The following is a 17,136-nucleotide window of genomic DNA, read 5'->3' on the forward strand; positions in this document are numbered from 1 at the left end:
AATCCTTCTGTCATAATTTTCTCGATCTTCCGATTGTTTTCGCAAAACCAGTTTGCCGCAATTTCTCTGAACCATTGGAAGTTCGAGGAAGTTTGGGCAAGAATAACAGAGGCATTGTCCGTCATCCCTAGTTGTGAGTGCTATTTGCAGCTGAGCACAAGTAATCATCATTGCACAAATAATTGTTGATTGAATGCTGCTGGTGGCCAACATTTTCCAGCACATGAGTGTGTCACAGATAAAAGATAACTGTTGGCTAAAAAGCTGACAGTTGTTCCAGCATTCCTCTACTCACCAAAAAAAAACAAACAAATATAACATAATGTTGCTGATAGATTTCCATATTTTACAACAACCATACAGGACGTGCAGAAAAATTGTGTATACATTTAAATTAAAGTAAATGGAAATCTACTGCTCTGAATTTGAAATGAACAGTGCAATATGCTCTGCTCCTTTCACTCCATCTCTCTTTTGTTTGTTTTTTTGGTTTTGTTTTTTTATTTATTGGAGAGCTTACATTAGAGGCCATTATTCTAATCTTCATGAAAAGTGATAAAAAAAAGCACTAAAAGTTCTGTGCTTCTGTTGTGAACTTGGAATGAATTTCTTCAGAATGTCTATAGCTACCAAAGTGAATGAAAGCTGTGTTTAAAGTGGTTTTATTGTTTGTTAAAAATGATTGAATTAATTTTATATATATATATATATATATATATGTTTAGTCTGGGCACCTAAGTTAAGGGTACCTAAGTTAAGGTAGTTAAGAGGGAAATAGAAATCTTTAACAAAACAAGTTGTAGTAATTGAATATTCTGATTCCTGCACAATCTCAATTGCTCTGGGTCCTCTATATGGTATGTTGGAATTTTAGTTTATATATTTTTGATGTGCATTACATGATATCTGTTCAAACTTTCAGAATAGTGTTTTGCATACTACTGTAAAATATTTCCACTGCATATGACATAAAAATGACCCAGACGCCACCCTATGTAGTCTTACAATGGCTCCTAAAAGTACCAGCTAACTCATTTTGCTTTATGTCAATGTGGTTTTCATAATCTGTGAGGCATCCTGGATCCTATTGGAATGTTGCCAATAGTAAAAGTATACACATATATATTTTTACAAAGATGAAGACAAGAAGCATAAAAAGCTAAGGAAGTAGATAGATTTTACTTAAAAACATAAAATACCTTTATTGTTTTTTTTCTTGTTTTTTATTGCCTTATGTTTTAAGATTATTGTTGCCAGTAAATTTTAGAGCAAGACCAAGCACCTACAGCAGAAGGTTTCAATATAACATATGCACCCCTATAAAAACAAATGACTCAATGATATTTTAATAGTGTGCTCCGGGAAACAAATATGTAAAAGGAAATGTAATAAAGCATTGCCAGTGGAAAAAGAAAAAGAAAAAGTTTTGCTGATGGAAAGTAGATGAATGCTTACAAGAGAAGAAAAATGTTTTTGCAAAACACTTGTTCGTAAGCCATCCTTACATTTTTTTCTTTTTCTGTCTCAAGTGAAATACAATTTTGGCAGTGCTCCTAGAAGAAATTATAGTTGTTGGATATGTGATTGTCATAAATAAGAAAAGCAAATAAAGCTGGAGAATTTTTAACTGAAGAGCTACATTTTACATAAACATGTATTGATTATTTTAAACTTTAGGAATATGTCTATAGAGCTATAGAAGGAGATAAAAAATAAATGTATATATATATATATATATATATGTATATATATATATATATATATATATAGTAATAAAACAATATATTATGCATTTTTCTGTATGATTTTTTTCTTTCAGAAGACTAGAAAGAAGGCAAGCACAACAATTAAAGTGTCGCTGGATTGCACAAAGGAAAGGAATGAAATAAAAAAACTTTATGATGAGGACATTATGAGATGAGACATTATTGGTAGGGGAACAAACAACAAAAAATGAAAATGCAAAACACTAAATATGCTGAACACATAGAAAACCCGACTTGGTAAAACCAGGCTTTCTTTGAACAGAGCTGGCAGCAAAATATCCATCAGCAGCTGCAAATAGGAGATTTCCTTTTTCAGGCTTGCTATACCCCCAAAGCTTTTTTCATTCCTATTCTTTTTAGATTCACTCTGGGATCCAGCTACCAAGCAACTGAGCTGTTAAGTACCTAATCTCTTTTCACTTGTCAGTTCTGGTGGTGGCCTACGGTTCTCTGTCTAAGCTAAGAAGCACTGATTGAAATTGAGGTCCCAGCCACAACACAAAAAGAATAAAGCTATTGGGAGAAAGCAAATTACTTTCTTAACTATTACGCTCTCCTGAAACAACTCGCCAATAAAGAATACACTCATCTTGCTCAATATAATATATAGAAACACTCACTTTTGTTAATTATATTAACCATGTTTTCTACTTTGAAAAGCGCTATATATAATTAGCTTCAAATGAGAGTTATTTTAAAGCTGCAATAAATGATTATGATTATTAAAAAAAAAAAAAAAAAAAAAAAATCCACCCAAAATTGACCTAAATTCAACTCTTAGTTTAGTAGTGTTCAAGTTAATGACAAGACAGATTTCGATTTTGAACTTTCATCTTATGTACACCAAATACACCAAAACAATCCTTGCTTTTGGGTGACTTCACCATAGTTCTGGTTAGATCGCTGGGATTGCTAACTGCCTCAAAATCTCACAAAAAGATGTTCCTGTGCTGTGCTGCAGCATCATTTTTATGAGATTTGGGGTACTTAGCATTCTCTGAGATCTTGATGGAATCATTGTGACATCAATCTTACTTAGAAAACAGAAGCTAAGAATGAGGTCATTTACTAGCAGCATGTTTGGGTCATTGGTTAGCACTCTTGCCTTTTCAGTTTTAGGTCCCAGGTTCAAATCTCATACTACCTGCATGTATGCTCTTCCTGTGTTTATGTAGAATTCCTCCCACATCCCAAATAAAACTGCAGTTAGGTTAATTGGCTTCCTCTCAAAAATTGTCCTTAGGCTGAATTATTGACATATAACTACGGTAGAGACATTAGAATGTTACTCTAATGGATGGCAATGGGTAATATGTCAGTGCTATATAAATACAAGTTAATAATGTTTTTAGATTTCCTTCTTTTCTTTGAAATGGTTGGTGGAGGCTACTGAAATTATTAGTTAACTCTTTAGTTCAAGTGTAATTTTTTTTTTTAATTTGAAGGCTACATTTTTAATTGGAAGGTTTCATTCTTTCTAAATGTTTCCTTTACATAACTATATCTGTTGTTGAAAATAATGCATACAAACCTTTATAGAATAGACTAGCAAGTTAGTAAGAAAATTTCGTGTTTGAAAAGTTCAGTCTAATGCCTGATATTGTAGAAAGAATGGACATGACATTTGAAGATGATTGTACTGCTCTATATGCTTCCTATTGTGTTCTAATGTGACAAGAAAAACACTGCACTATTCAAATAAATCTGTGAGAAAAAAAGATTTTAATCTGTAGGGATGTTCTGGATTTCTGCACAATAGGTCCAAAAGTGTAACATGATCTCAACCTAAGTACTCTCGTTTTGCCTCCTTGGAAATTTGAAACCAAGAAAAGGCAAAACCATGTCAATGAATAGGGAAAATAATGTTTGGCCGGCCGAGGTAAGCTTGATCTAAAGTGGTCTTGTGACCAAACTCTCCTCTTATCATGGCGTGTTTCCTGGAGTATTATGCAGAGAATACTTTAAAGTGTTGGGTGGAGGCAAGCTTGGACACATAGACATCTGATGATAATGTGAACAAATGTTCTAATTATCAGAGAATGATTCCTGGAGTGTTCTTAAGGGAACACTTTGAAAGACAGTTCAAGTTCCATATAGCACCCTTCTTTTTAGGAATTACCCATAAACTGAAGGTCCTGGGTAGAGTAAACACTGTGGTGCCTTGCAGAATGATACCACACAATTATAGCCCCTTTTGTCATAATAAAACATTCTGTCTTTTTTAACAAATATATACATTTTGCATTGTTTTATATTTAGTGAAAAATGTTAAAACAATCAAGATAGAAAATATGTATATCCTTCAAAATAATGAGATGCTGATAGACAGGTATCTGGGTCAGCTATTTTAGTTTATTAAAGGAAATCTGTAATAAGTTTGGAGGTGGATATTGTTACACTCCTAAAATATACCAATTGTCTGTTTCCTACGTTCCTCCAACAGCTCCAGTATTTTCTGAGCCATTGGGCCTGATCTAATAAAGCTTTCAAAGGCTGGAGAGGATACACTTTCATCAGTGAAACTGGGTGATCCAGCAAACCTGGAAAATAGCAATTGACTTTGAAGAAATCCATTCCAGGTTTTCTGGATCACTCAGCTTCACTAATAAAAGTGTATCCTCTCCAGCCTTAAAGAGCTTTAATAAATCAGACTCATTGACTCAACAGAGGCACATAGCTCTGACATTGCTGACTTGCTTAAACTCATGCTTGTTCCAGTTCTCCTGTATACTGATTCCAATAATCTTGGAAAGAGAGGTCTGCAGTTGTGGCCCATATATTTCTCTCATTAACAATATGGAAATGTTGCAGATGCTTGAGATTCCTCAGAGTGTTCAGCATTGCTTCAGAACTAAATTTTGCCAGCATTAGTATCAGACATAATTCCAGCACTCGATGAATCCTAAGCAATTTGTCGTTTAGTCATGAAAAAAAAGTTGTGTTTGCTGAACATGAGAATGAACAACATTTGGAAGACACATAGTTCCCCTTTTTTAGGGTAACATGGGCGATTTCTATTTTGCTATCGATTGCTATTTAAACACCTCTTACAAATTGAGAGCTGCTTGGAACCAAAGTACCACCCTTTCCAATGGTTTTTGCAGGCAATAGGCAATTTTTTCTAGGGGAGCACCTTTTGCACCCTCTTTCAGGTTTCAAGTATTGACTCATCTGGGCAGGGAATACGGTAGAATGCATGTTTGGTATACTAGCCAATTCTAAAAATCATATACAACATCGAACTAGTAGGAGTTACACTTTTTGTGGACCTTACATGCTGCATTGTAAAGGTGGGGCTGGATCGGTACCTCCCTGATTAGCATTTCAATGTTGGTCACTGCCTAAGCAGCATAAGCCATTTTTCTTCATCTCTAGGTCAGATTCTGTAAAAAGAAAACACATAATGAATCTTAATCAATATGTAATTTAGTCAGAAAAACAGTGTTTTCTAAGCATGGGTATAAACAAAATTTGGGAACACATACCGGTAGGACTCTTTTTTCAAGGTAATTTGGACAATTTGTTATTTCCAAATTGGGGCATCCAATAAATCATCCAAGAACCATCTTTGCCAATGTTTTTTCATTGGGCCTGAGCCATTTGCCCGGGGGGGGGCACCTCTTGCACCACATTAGCTTGTTTGAGTAGGGAATATGAATGAATGCACGTTTGTTTTACTATTGGGCAGTGAGGTGGCTCAGAGGTAAGTGCTCTGGCCTTTGCAGCGCTGGGTCTTGGGTTTGAATCTCTGCCACAGCACTATCTGCATGGAGTTAGCAGGTTCTGCCTGTGTTTGTTTGGGTTTACTCTGGGTACTCTGCTTTCTTTCAACATTTCAAAAACAAGCAGTTAGGTTAATTGGCTTCCCCCCAGTGTACTTCACTGAAGTAGGGACATTAGAACACGACAAATTCCAAAAAAGTACTTTTTTAACCAACATATTGGAACAAGTAAGGGAAAATGTGATTGATTTTTCTATTGAACTCTCAGTGGAACTTACATGCTGGGTTGTAAAGGTGGAGCTGGATCTGTACCCACCGGATTAGCATTTCAGTGTCGGTCACTGTACTTGCAGCAGAAGCCAATTTCTACTCCTTTAGGTCACATTCTGAAAAATGAAAACACAAAGCAGGTTGCTAAGGGCAAGCTTTGCTACCATGCCATGGCAGCACAATAAAACATCCATATGGTACCTTATCAAGCATTGCCAGAGTCTTATTGGCCTTCACAGTGAAAAAAATTAACAGGATTGAAGTATATTTTACAACACAGTGTAATGTTAGAGACATCAAATAGATCCACAATACATGTGTGTGTGTTATGTGTGCTAAAACACAACTGTTTGAATAGACTCTAAGGAACAAATGAAGTTGTGTTATCCTATTTAGCTTTTTCAATCTTGGGTAAACAATTATAGAATACTGCCGACTAACACTTTAAAAGTGTATGCTACATTCTTTTAAATAATCATTTAAAAGTATGGTATGTACTTATAGCCTTTATCCTGTTGAATTATGTGTACTTTATCATTCCAGTCAAAGAATAATTAATTCTAAGATATGCAACAGCTTTCATACCTTGGGGCATTCACAAAGTCAAGAGGAATTACAAAATGAACAGTTAATTATATGTAGCTGCTGGCAATATCATACACACATTTCCATTACGTACTGTAGCAGTTGAACAAAATATTTTACATAAAAGGGCACCTGCATTGGTAAGTAATTTTAATTCCTATCTCCCTTGTCTTCAGATTAGTCATTATTTGCATGGCTGACACTGCTATTGAAAATGTGTTCATTTTAAGTTCTAGAAAAGAATGTGCTTAGAATATTTGATTCTTGATCAAAATAGGTTAAACTTTCCTTGGTAACCATTTTCTTAGTGACTTAATGACTCAAGGTTATAAAGTGCAATCGGTCCAGGGTTGTCAATTGTCTTTATTAGCAAAAGGTAACCATTTTTTAATACAATCAGGCTGTCTTATCATATTCTCTTTGATAATATCCAAAAGCACATATTTGGAACATGTGCAGACTTTCACTTTCTTCCATACCGAATCCTATTGGCATGCTAAAACAGTTGACAATGATCAAACAAAATGAAAAACTGTTTAATCATTCTGGGTTGGCGGTTTTGATGGAGTTCTCAGAACAACCAAATGACATTTTATTAATTGGTGCCCAACCCTTACTTTCATTTGAGGAGGAAGTAGGTAAGTAGCAAAGGTAGGAAGTGCCGTGTGTGTGGCCAGCCCTCCACAGGCCATGTCAGAAGAAGACATTCAAAAGATTACAAAAGGAGTTGCCACCTTCCACCACATACTGTGAGATTGAATCTAGTGAGAAAGGGATGGAATATGACAAGGTTTCCAAACCAATTTGGGGTGACAGACAGCAGAGGAAAAAAAAAGGAAGGTACAGAGCAGCAGAACCCTGAAAGAGTGACCACAGTGCCAAAAAATACCCTTTGCAGTAATTAGCTGCTACAAAAGGCAATGGGCCATTTACATTTGTCAGCAGAGAACAGTTTCAGACACTTCCCAAGGTCTGTTCATTAACATGTACACATGGACCATTCTCATCAGCAGAGGTGTTCATAAAGTTCCTTCACATACACAAATTGGCCATTCCATTTGTCAATAGAGGACAGAGAAGAGGTCAGCGCACCTTTTGGACAACTTTGTATATGTGAATAGGTCAGACCTTAACCTTCCCTACCTCTAATAGTGATGAAATGCCCAGTTGTAAGACCAGCTGGAATTGGATTTAACATACTTTAGTATTAGTAAGGATTATATCTATCCCTTCATGACTGTCATGTACCCATTTTCTGTTGGCTACTTCCAGCAGGATAACGTACCATGTCACAAAGCCTAAAAGCATGGTATAATTTCTATTGCCAGTAGAAGCAAAAAATGTCAATAGATAACAATCTACCAGTATCAGCATTCACTTTATAATTCACCGATGAGAATGGCCCATTTCATTTGGTAGCAGGTGGCAATGGCAAACGTTGGTTTTTGGTACCCTCCTCCCTCCTCTAGAATGCTGCTGCTTCAACTTCCTCTATCCTCCTCCATTGGGTTGGCACCTTGTCATATATCATCTCTTTTTATGCCTAAATTCATTCTCACAGTATGTGCTTGGAGGTGGCACCCCTCCTTCTGTAATCTTCAGGACCCCTTCCTCAAACCTGTTACGCATGGAAACTAAGAAATGTCCCAGCATCTGCAAAGGGGTATACTAAATGCCCTTTTGTCAGTGGAAATCAAGCACTAATTGGCATCAGAAAGAATAATAGTAGAAAAAAAATTATTCTGCCATTGTTACTAATTATAGTAATTATATTCACACACTAACGTGCAAACAATCTGCACATTACATTCAAACATACACATTACATGTAAGAAGAGGGTAAAGTCAGAAGAAAAGTTATCTGAGTAAACATTTGTGTGCTGAAAAGTTTTCATCAATAATAAAGAGCATTTATTCTGACACATAAAAATGTAGAAAGGAAAAAAAGTATACAAAGAAAATAAATAAGAGCTTACGAAGAAATAGGATGATTGATGATACGTATCGGAATGTGAGAGAAAATGATGTTTCTTCCCTCTCCTCTACATTTTCGCTAGTTTTATACACAAACCTTTTATGAACATACATTGAATATGGATTACTTGACACTTTTTTTTACTACTATAGATACTTAAACGGTAACCTTTAAATATAACTATACACTATACATTACTATTTTTGGGTCTTGTTACAAACATACATGTTTTAAATAAGGAAGGCAAATGAGTGTCCTTTACATTCATTAACCTTTGTGTGCCTTCAGATAAAGAGACTTTGGTTCACACATAGAAATTTGAATAGTCTCATATTATTTAGATTTGTGATAGCAGTGTTGGAAATAATACACACCTTTCCACCATCTCCTCATAGTCACACACACACATTCCCTGGAAACATCTATAGATGTTTTTTAAAAAATTGTAAATAAATAAATTGTATATATTAGGTTTTAAAAAGAATTCGAGATAAAAATTTAATAGAGCACTGCATTACATACATAAACAGATAGACAAACCAAGGCGCACCATATACCAAGGTGCACCATACATACAATCGCAGACCCCTGCAGGACCAGGGGATCTGTGGCCTTTTCAGTGTCACCCACATTACACTCCCTTACTTCCTGGTCCAGGTCATGTGACTTCCAGTCAGCTGCTCCATTACCTCAGAGGACTAGAGTGTTCCACAGACACACTCCACCAACCTCCAGTCTCCAGGACCCCCTCTGCTGGTTGGATAGGATGCAGCATGTCACATGGCTTCCATCCATCACATGACCATCCCGTAAAAGGAAGTGAATGGCAACAAGAAGTAGCCTGAACAAGGAGTTCCCTTGGCTCCGCTTCCAGGTCCCTGTTGTTTGATCCTGCTGTTCCTGATTATTTGTGTATCGACCTCGGCTTGACCTTGCCTACTACTGATCGCTGCCTGCCCTGAACTCTAGCTTGTCTGACTACTCTTTGCCCCTCGTGAAACAACCCCTCCTTTCTTCCTCCCAGCTTACATAACAAAAGACTTACGTAATAAAAGAATCTACAATAAAATAATAAAAATAAGTACAATTAAAATAAATAATAAAAAAACAATACTAAAAAAGCAGAAGGCAGAAGTTCTAATAAAGGTTAGGTTTTGTTAGTTGAAATTGCTGATGGTACCCATGGCTTTAATAACCTTCCAAAGCTGAGCAGTGAAGTATTTAATAGGAGATTGGGGAACTGATGCCCAAACATACACTGGCCAAGGCATCTTGTCATCCTATTACAATAAATGGAAACATAAAATCTATTAGCAAGAACAAATGATCATGTGGTGGGGATACAGGTGGGGAAAAAATCAGAAACAGCTGTGTTAAAGTAAAGGCCAAGTCCCACTTTGAACTTTTGTGATACAAGCAAGTAGTTATTACAGAAAGGTCTGGTGATAACCCTGCTGCAATAACTGCTTTTACTGGCTTGATTGCTGCCCAACTGGTCACCGTTAGTTGCCAGTGAATATGGCGAAGATCACCTTTGGAAAGTAAAGAAGGAAGATGGCGGTGTCCTACAATAGAATGGGGTTGGGTGAACAATAGGTCATTAATCGAGGGTTTAGATTCACTTTAATGCCAGTGACAGATTGCATCATGTATCAACATATGTCATTTTATATTGCTCATTGTTGCATTTCAGTGCTTCTTGAATAAATCTTTGTAAATACTTTAAAACTGTTAAATCTGCTCCATTACACTTCACACCATTCTCCCAAAGTTTGTGTCCCTACTTTACAAAACTCCCTGAAAAGTTCCTGTGTACCCACGGCTAGTGACAATTCTCAGTTCATTCACGGAGTGTTGTGATTGCTGTTAATTCCCCAGCAGGAGCATATTCCCATCAATATCACATCGCAGCACACTGGCAAAAAGGTTAATAAATAATTGCTTTGTATAAAATATATGTCGTCAGTTTCGGCTCCGCAGGTGCAAAATAATTTACAACCAAATTACCTTATTTACAGTCATGCTGAGCTTCCTATGCTTTAATATGCAGGCAAATGATATCAGCTTGACTCCTGCAAACAGCTTAAATTCAGCACACAGTATGCAGATAAAACCCCTCTTCTTTACGCGGTAATAATTACAATAATTTTACTCTTTTGAAATCGTATTATCTTGCTACTGTTACTTATTATTCTTGTTATTGTTAAATTACTGCTCAGAAACAGTTTTATTTTAGAAAAAGTGGGAAATAAGCTAATGCTATGTTTGACATTTTCTTAAGCGGATATAAAAAACCTGTAATTTCAGAGCTCCACACATTAGGTTTAAAGGTTATTTGAGGGGGCACGTATTTTCTTAATTGTAAGGTAAATCCTCAGAGACAATTGATGCTTGACTGGCTTTTTTTTCACTTCCAAGTTAGTTATATAGATGTTGAAACCATTTTTATAATAAAACTGTATAGTTAAAAGACCACAAAATCCAAATTCTTTATAAATTGCTCCTTTTTTTTGTTTCTTTGCATTATATGGCTAAAGGGTTGTGTTGTGTACACCCTACGGTCACCTACAGCATTCTGTTCCAAAACCATGGGCATTTTAGAGGGACAGCTTTAGGGCCATCCTGTGTGTAGAGGGTGCATCAGCCCTGAGCAATTATGAGGATGCCACCAGCCCCGTACAGGCATTAGGCATGCACACTATTTTTTTAGTGCTCTGGGTGCCAATGCTGCTGTTCTCACTAGTCTGTGGAGAAAGGAGGTTGGTACTAATTTGGTCTTGCCACTCCTTCTTAGCATTGTTGCTCACATGCTGAGAGATGGACACGTGGAACTGATGGAGGAGTGCTGTCCAACACAGCAGGAAGATAAGACAATGATTTTTTTGTGAATGTATGTGTATACATTGGGCCTGATTTAATAAAGCTCTCCAAGATTGGAGAAGATACACTGAACAGTGAAGCTGGGTGAACCAGCAATCCTGGGATGATTTTCTTTAAAGTCATTTGCTATTTGCTAGCAATTTTTTTTTCAAACCTGGACCAGATCCATTTCAGGTTTGCTGGATCACCCAGCTTCACTGATGAATGTGTACCCTCTCCAGACTGTGTGTATATGCTGTGTAAGTATGTGTTTTTTATAACATTTTTATATTTTGCTAATTTGATGAATGTCATTAATGTGTGCATTCTTTGTTTTAGAAATTGCATGGTCCTTCTGTTGATATTATACTCCTGAAGAAACTACTTTTATAAACACACATAGAATTAGTTTGTCATATCATCCTATTTCCATTTACTTGATTGGGAAATTGAGGGGGACCAATAATTACCATGTTTTACAAATCTGTTGTACCAATTGTGTTCATGATTTCATTATTGTGCTTTTAACATATGTATTGGGTTTGTATGCCTTAAATTCATCATAAAAAAAAGAAAATACTTTTTCCTCGTGTATGGTTTACTGGTATTTGGGGTATGGCATTAGGATAAATTTGTACACTTGGAACCGACTAGAAGGTTTTAAAATTGATTGTCCCCTGAGTATGTTATATATTTTGAGCCCTGTACAACATATGCATCTGACCCCTGTACTATTTATATTGCATTCATCCATGACCAGTCTATCTCTGACCTTTACCCCTTCCTTCCTTCCTTCCCCACCTGCTTGCCAACCCACCCCCTGCCCTCCAAAAACACTCAAACACATTATTTTGGACCTAAAATGGCTAACAAACAGCCCTTTATTTTTACAACAAATTGAATAAATAACCACTCAAAAATATAAAAACCAACATAAATAACAAAAACACTTTTATGACTTCTTATAATTTAAGTATATTTTAACATATTATAAATAACTAAACACTATAACACTATAATAAACAACAATAGCCCTTATATTATAAAAACCCCCAACTTCCCTGTTATAAACCCGAAGAACCAGGCTGCAGGTCTCAGAAGGCTAAGTTCGCACCCCATCAAGATTTTCATTCCGCCAACATCTCAACCTTGGACCCTAGCCGCCCAGCACCGCCTCAAGAGCCATAACCTTCAATTATTTAAAGAGGGGCCCCACCATCGATGATCCCTTCTGCCAACATTCTCTACTTTTATAACGAACAGGACCCTTGTCTTTCAAGTCCCTAACCATCCTAACCAATTTGAACCCCCATGTTTCTTTTTCTGCTAAAAGGGTGGGCGGGAAACGCTTTCTTTCTAAAAGGGGCCTTCTACTTCCGTTCACACCCTTTTAACCCTTCTAATGACACACTTCCCATTTACCTCTAGACCATTCACTAATTCTGTCCCTGCCTATCTATTTCCTATTCTTATTACCCTCACCCTCCCTGGACTATACCTCCACCCTGTCATGTAGGCCCTGCGCCTATTATTTTAATGGTACGCGCCTCTCTATACCTAAAATAAATATGTTACATACACTTGCCCCCTGCACTATGACATGGCTTTGTGGTGTGCAGACATCTGCATTGTGCATTATCTACTAATTACCTCTGCACTCTACATTACATACTTCTGATAATTAACCCCTGCAATTATTGTTACAACTAAACCACTGTCACTGGTACTGAAATGTTAGCATGTAAGTCTTGTACGGCCTCTACCTTGGCATGTCCTCTTGTCCACCAGGGCCAGCCTTTAGCCTGGGTGACCATTGCAATTTGGAATGATTTTGTACTTGTTTGTGGTTTGGAGTGGTGGTTCACTTTCTACAGGTTTTAATCCTCTAGTAAATCAGCCACAGTGGATATCCCCATACATGTTGTGCCTGTATAAGCAATATGTATAACGACAATCCTGGTGGGAATAAACCCCAAGTGTTGGTATAGTGAGCTGCTTTACAAACCGTACTTTAGTCAGAAGTATTTATTTATTATTAAGTAAATATTTAGTAAGTCCCCTCTGTTTTTGATATTCTTTCTTACTAAGGTCTCCAATAACCCATTTGTAGGGCCAATCTTTGTCTTCTGAAAAATTTTGGCCGTTTAAAGTGGAACTTTCAAGAAAAAAATGGGAATTGTATTGTGTTTGTGTGCACTTACATTTTTGTGTATTTTGTATTAAAAATAAAAAAATTGAAAAGAAATTAAGCAAATATTGAAAACAATAACATTTGCAATTGTCATATTTGTGTTCCACAGATTCCCTGTAGAAAAAAAACTATTATCTGGGGAGTCAAGTAATTTTAGACCTAATATATCCAAAAGGGTCCGATTGTGAAACTAAATAAAAGTTGCCCCATTTTATCTTACCACAAAATGTACAGGCAAATCCACTGGTTTGTCCAGGTATATTCTGCATTCTCTGTGCAGCAAGGTATTCTGACATATTTAAAAGCTACATCTTTTGTAGAGATATATATTTTTATGCAATACCTTATTATTTTGGAAAACAGCATTGAAGTCTGGTTAGATCAGAAGATTTTATATTGGGTATTGTTTATACACATTGCACTAATTTTACACAGCTGCAGATTATACGTATGGTTACATTTTACATATGGTCTGTTTTAACTGTGTACTCCATTTACATGTTCTAAGTAACTTAAAATGTAAAAATGATAAAATATTATTTCTAAAACAGAAGCGAGAGCGATTTACTCATTTTTCACCCATACAGTATGCTAATGTAACACAGGAAATAGACTTCAATCTATATTTATTCTCTATTATTACAGTCATGCATTTTTCATTGTATTTCAGTATGTTTAATGTTACTGTCTTTTTTCTCAATTGTATTAAATGGAATTTAAAATCTAATCACGTCTTGAAAGCCTAATATTGTACTTATGATTAACTGTATGGATTGCTAAGGGTCACAGAGCAAGGAACTGGCCTCTATGTGTACATACTGAATATGAGCAGAGTGTAAATTTTCTTGTTCCTTCATTCTTAGAATTAATCACTAGAGCTATTTTCTGATATGAGCATGAATAAGAATTCTATTCCATTTTACAGGATGGATAATCTGCTATAATTTTCCTAGTTCAACTTTCAAATTCCTCCACAGGTCAAACAATGTTACTCTTCTCTCTGGAATCCAGATTTTAAACAGATATCAGAACTGACATTAACAAAAAGACACAATCATGGGGTTTAGATTTACACTAATTAAAAAATGTAAACCAGAGTAACAATAGTTGTTTAAGGCTTTGTACAGATTGTACAGAATATAGTCATCACTGTAAAACAGAGCAGATACTCGTATAGCCGAACCAATCAAAAATGATTTCACTCAGACCCATCCCCTGAGGTGCGCAATGTTGTGTTTAAGGGAATCAAAGAGTGATATTCCTTTGTATAAGCCCTCACCTTAACCTCATAAGCAACAGATGATGTACTAGAGCGCAACTGAAATAATCTAGTCAATAATTAAACAATAGTTAAAGTGGAACAAAACCAAAAAAAACTTTGCACAGGTGGGTTTGAGTGACTTAGAATGCTGTAATTAGGAAAAAAAGGTGCCGATCTCACTGCATATGTGTGAGATTGGCATTTTTTTTTTCAATTAAATGAAAAACCAGTGTGTATGCACAAAAGGAGCAGCCAGAAGCCTCGTGGGATGCGTGACGTGAGTATCCCAGGAGTCTCTGCGCTACCATGCTGTCTTTACTGCTGCGGCAGTAAAGACAGATAGGGAGGGGCTTTGTTTTTTCTTTTTAAATAAAAAATAAATATTTTTTTCTCTACATAAGGATTGTCTATCCTTTTATGTAAAGTAAAAATTTTGGTGATAGGTCCGCTTTACTTTTAAAACTGGCAGATGGGAGAGCAGGTGGTTTTAATGAAAAAGTCAATGCTTCTGGTTGAAAAAGAACATTTCATTCAACATCAAACTTTATATGCAGATTATATGTTCATGCAGGAAGCATCTGTACATATTACCAGATGGTTCCATTGATATATATATATTCTTGTTGCTACTGTAAAAATAAATAAATCTGTGTATTAAACAGATGTGTATGTTACTAGGCTTGTGTTACATATAAACGACATGCATCAATTCTGTCACACGGCAAGGCAATACTAAACGGGAACAGAGAGAAAGATTATGATAAAGATTTATGTTAATTAGGCAACCTATTTATAAGTTCTTCCCTAAGCTGCTCTAAAGTAGCACAGCAGCGGAAAACCTGCTCCTGACCACATCTTAATTGTTCATCTGTTTCCTGTCTTGATAATAAATATATCTCATCACCAGTGCAAATCTGTTGGCTTCCCGGGATTACAGGCACAGGGGTGGAAAGTATTCAGAAAACTGTTGCATATACTTTGTTAACAGACAAGAAACCTGATTTGAGACTAAGGTTTGTAATTATTTGTTTGAGAAATGTCCCCCCTTGTTTTATACACAAATATAAATATATTTATATATATATAAATAATACAAATATATGTATATATATATATATATTTATATATATGCTTAGAAACATTAACAACACACTGTTATTGCTATTCTTTATTAAAGGTTGAATGACATTGTATGAAAGTTACGTCTATTCAATAGGTACATCAAACTAATACACTCTTAGATTTAATATGGACAAAGAAAGAAGTAATTCCAGCACTGAGAAAAAGTGATTTGCTATTTGTTAGCTATAAGTTATCCTGATCTAGGATTCAAAACACTTGTTTGCAAAAAGCAAAAAGCTTTGAGGTATATTGATGAAAGTGTATCCTCTCCAGTCTTGGTGAGCTTTAATAAATCAGGCCCATAGATTCATAGGCCCATTTACATTAAAACCGTGGCCTTTTTGGCATGCCCCTGAGGACTGGATTGGATAGCCTTGGTATAGGCCCGTATGTCTTGGTCTGAGCTGTGTTGGCTTCTGATTCTGTTTATCCCTCTGTATCGGATTAGATTTTCTTTACTATTCTATTACTATATCTATTGAAAGTGATTCTCAATATTCCTGGTTACAACTGGTGTTTATGTTCCGGTTGGTCTTCTGTGTACATGCTATTTTATCTGTTCATGTTTGTCTTCAATTGCCATTTAGGCAATTTCTTGAGTTGACCTGCTGTACAATTCAGTCTATACCATTTGAGAAGGTCTGACCTCCATAGGTGATGTTTTAAAATAGAGTAATACTTACATCAAATCCATTTCCCAGCATTGGAATCTATGCACTTTTTCCAATGTAAATCATTGCACACAATGCAGGACCAGTAGCATATCATCAGAATGGAATGTGGCTACCACTCCTGCATTGTACTTGATGATGATGGTGAGAAAGGCAATTACAAAGCAGATCAAATATGGACAAGACGGAAGATTTCAGATGAAGTTGTCTTCACAAGCAGAGACATCAGGTAGGTGACTGGACCACTAAATAAGGTGAGCTATGTATCATCTTCCAGAAAAATGAGCACAGTATTCTTTATCATTTTAATTATTTTATTACTGCCCGCAGTTCAACTTTAATGGCGCTGGATACAAATATAGCGAAATGGATAAAACACTCTCTGTAACTGACCTGCAGGTGAGAACAGAAGTTGAAATTTGATGTTTTATGGTCTGAGCTCTAGAAATAGGAAATGCATGGAATTACTAGAGGTGAGGCTTATTTGCAATAGTAAGGAATATCAAAATTCTATATGTATTTACAGTCATTTTATCCCATTTAATACCTTAATGTTAAAGTATCAATCATTATTTTATCTTCACAGTAGGGTGCAAGACACAGATTTGTGTCTTACAATATAAGAGACAGAAAAACAGATGTTTTTAAGACCATAGATCAATGCTGGACAGCAGTGTGACAGAATTAAAAAAAATATATCCACATCTTTCAAAC

At 36.0% G+C, this 17,136-nt stretch overlaps 1 long non-coding RNA gene across 1 annotated transcript; it reads right to left on the bottom strand.

Annotated features, from left to right (window-relative positions):
• Positions 1–4,391: 4,391 nt before the first annotated feature.
• Positions 4,392–8,981, bottom strand: LOC140322845 (uncharacterized). The gene is made up of 3 exons (XR_011919259.1): positions 8,895–8,981; positions 5,767–5,874; positions 4,392–5,149 (listed from the first exon to the last, which is right to left on the bottom strand). It is a non-coding gene; the product is annotated as an uncharacterized lncRNA (long non-coding RNA).
• Between the last annotated feature and the right edge of the window lie 8,155 nt (positions 8,982–17,136).

This window comes from Pyxicephalus adspersus, chromosome 1, assembly GCF_032062135.1.
Source record: "Pyxicephalus adspersus chromosome 1, UCB_Pads_2.0, whole genome shotgun sequence".
Classification (NCBI taxonomy): Eukaryota; Metazoa; Chordata; class Amphibia; order Anura; family Pyxicephalidae; genus Pyxicephalus; species Pyxicephalus adspersus.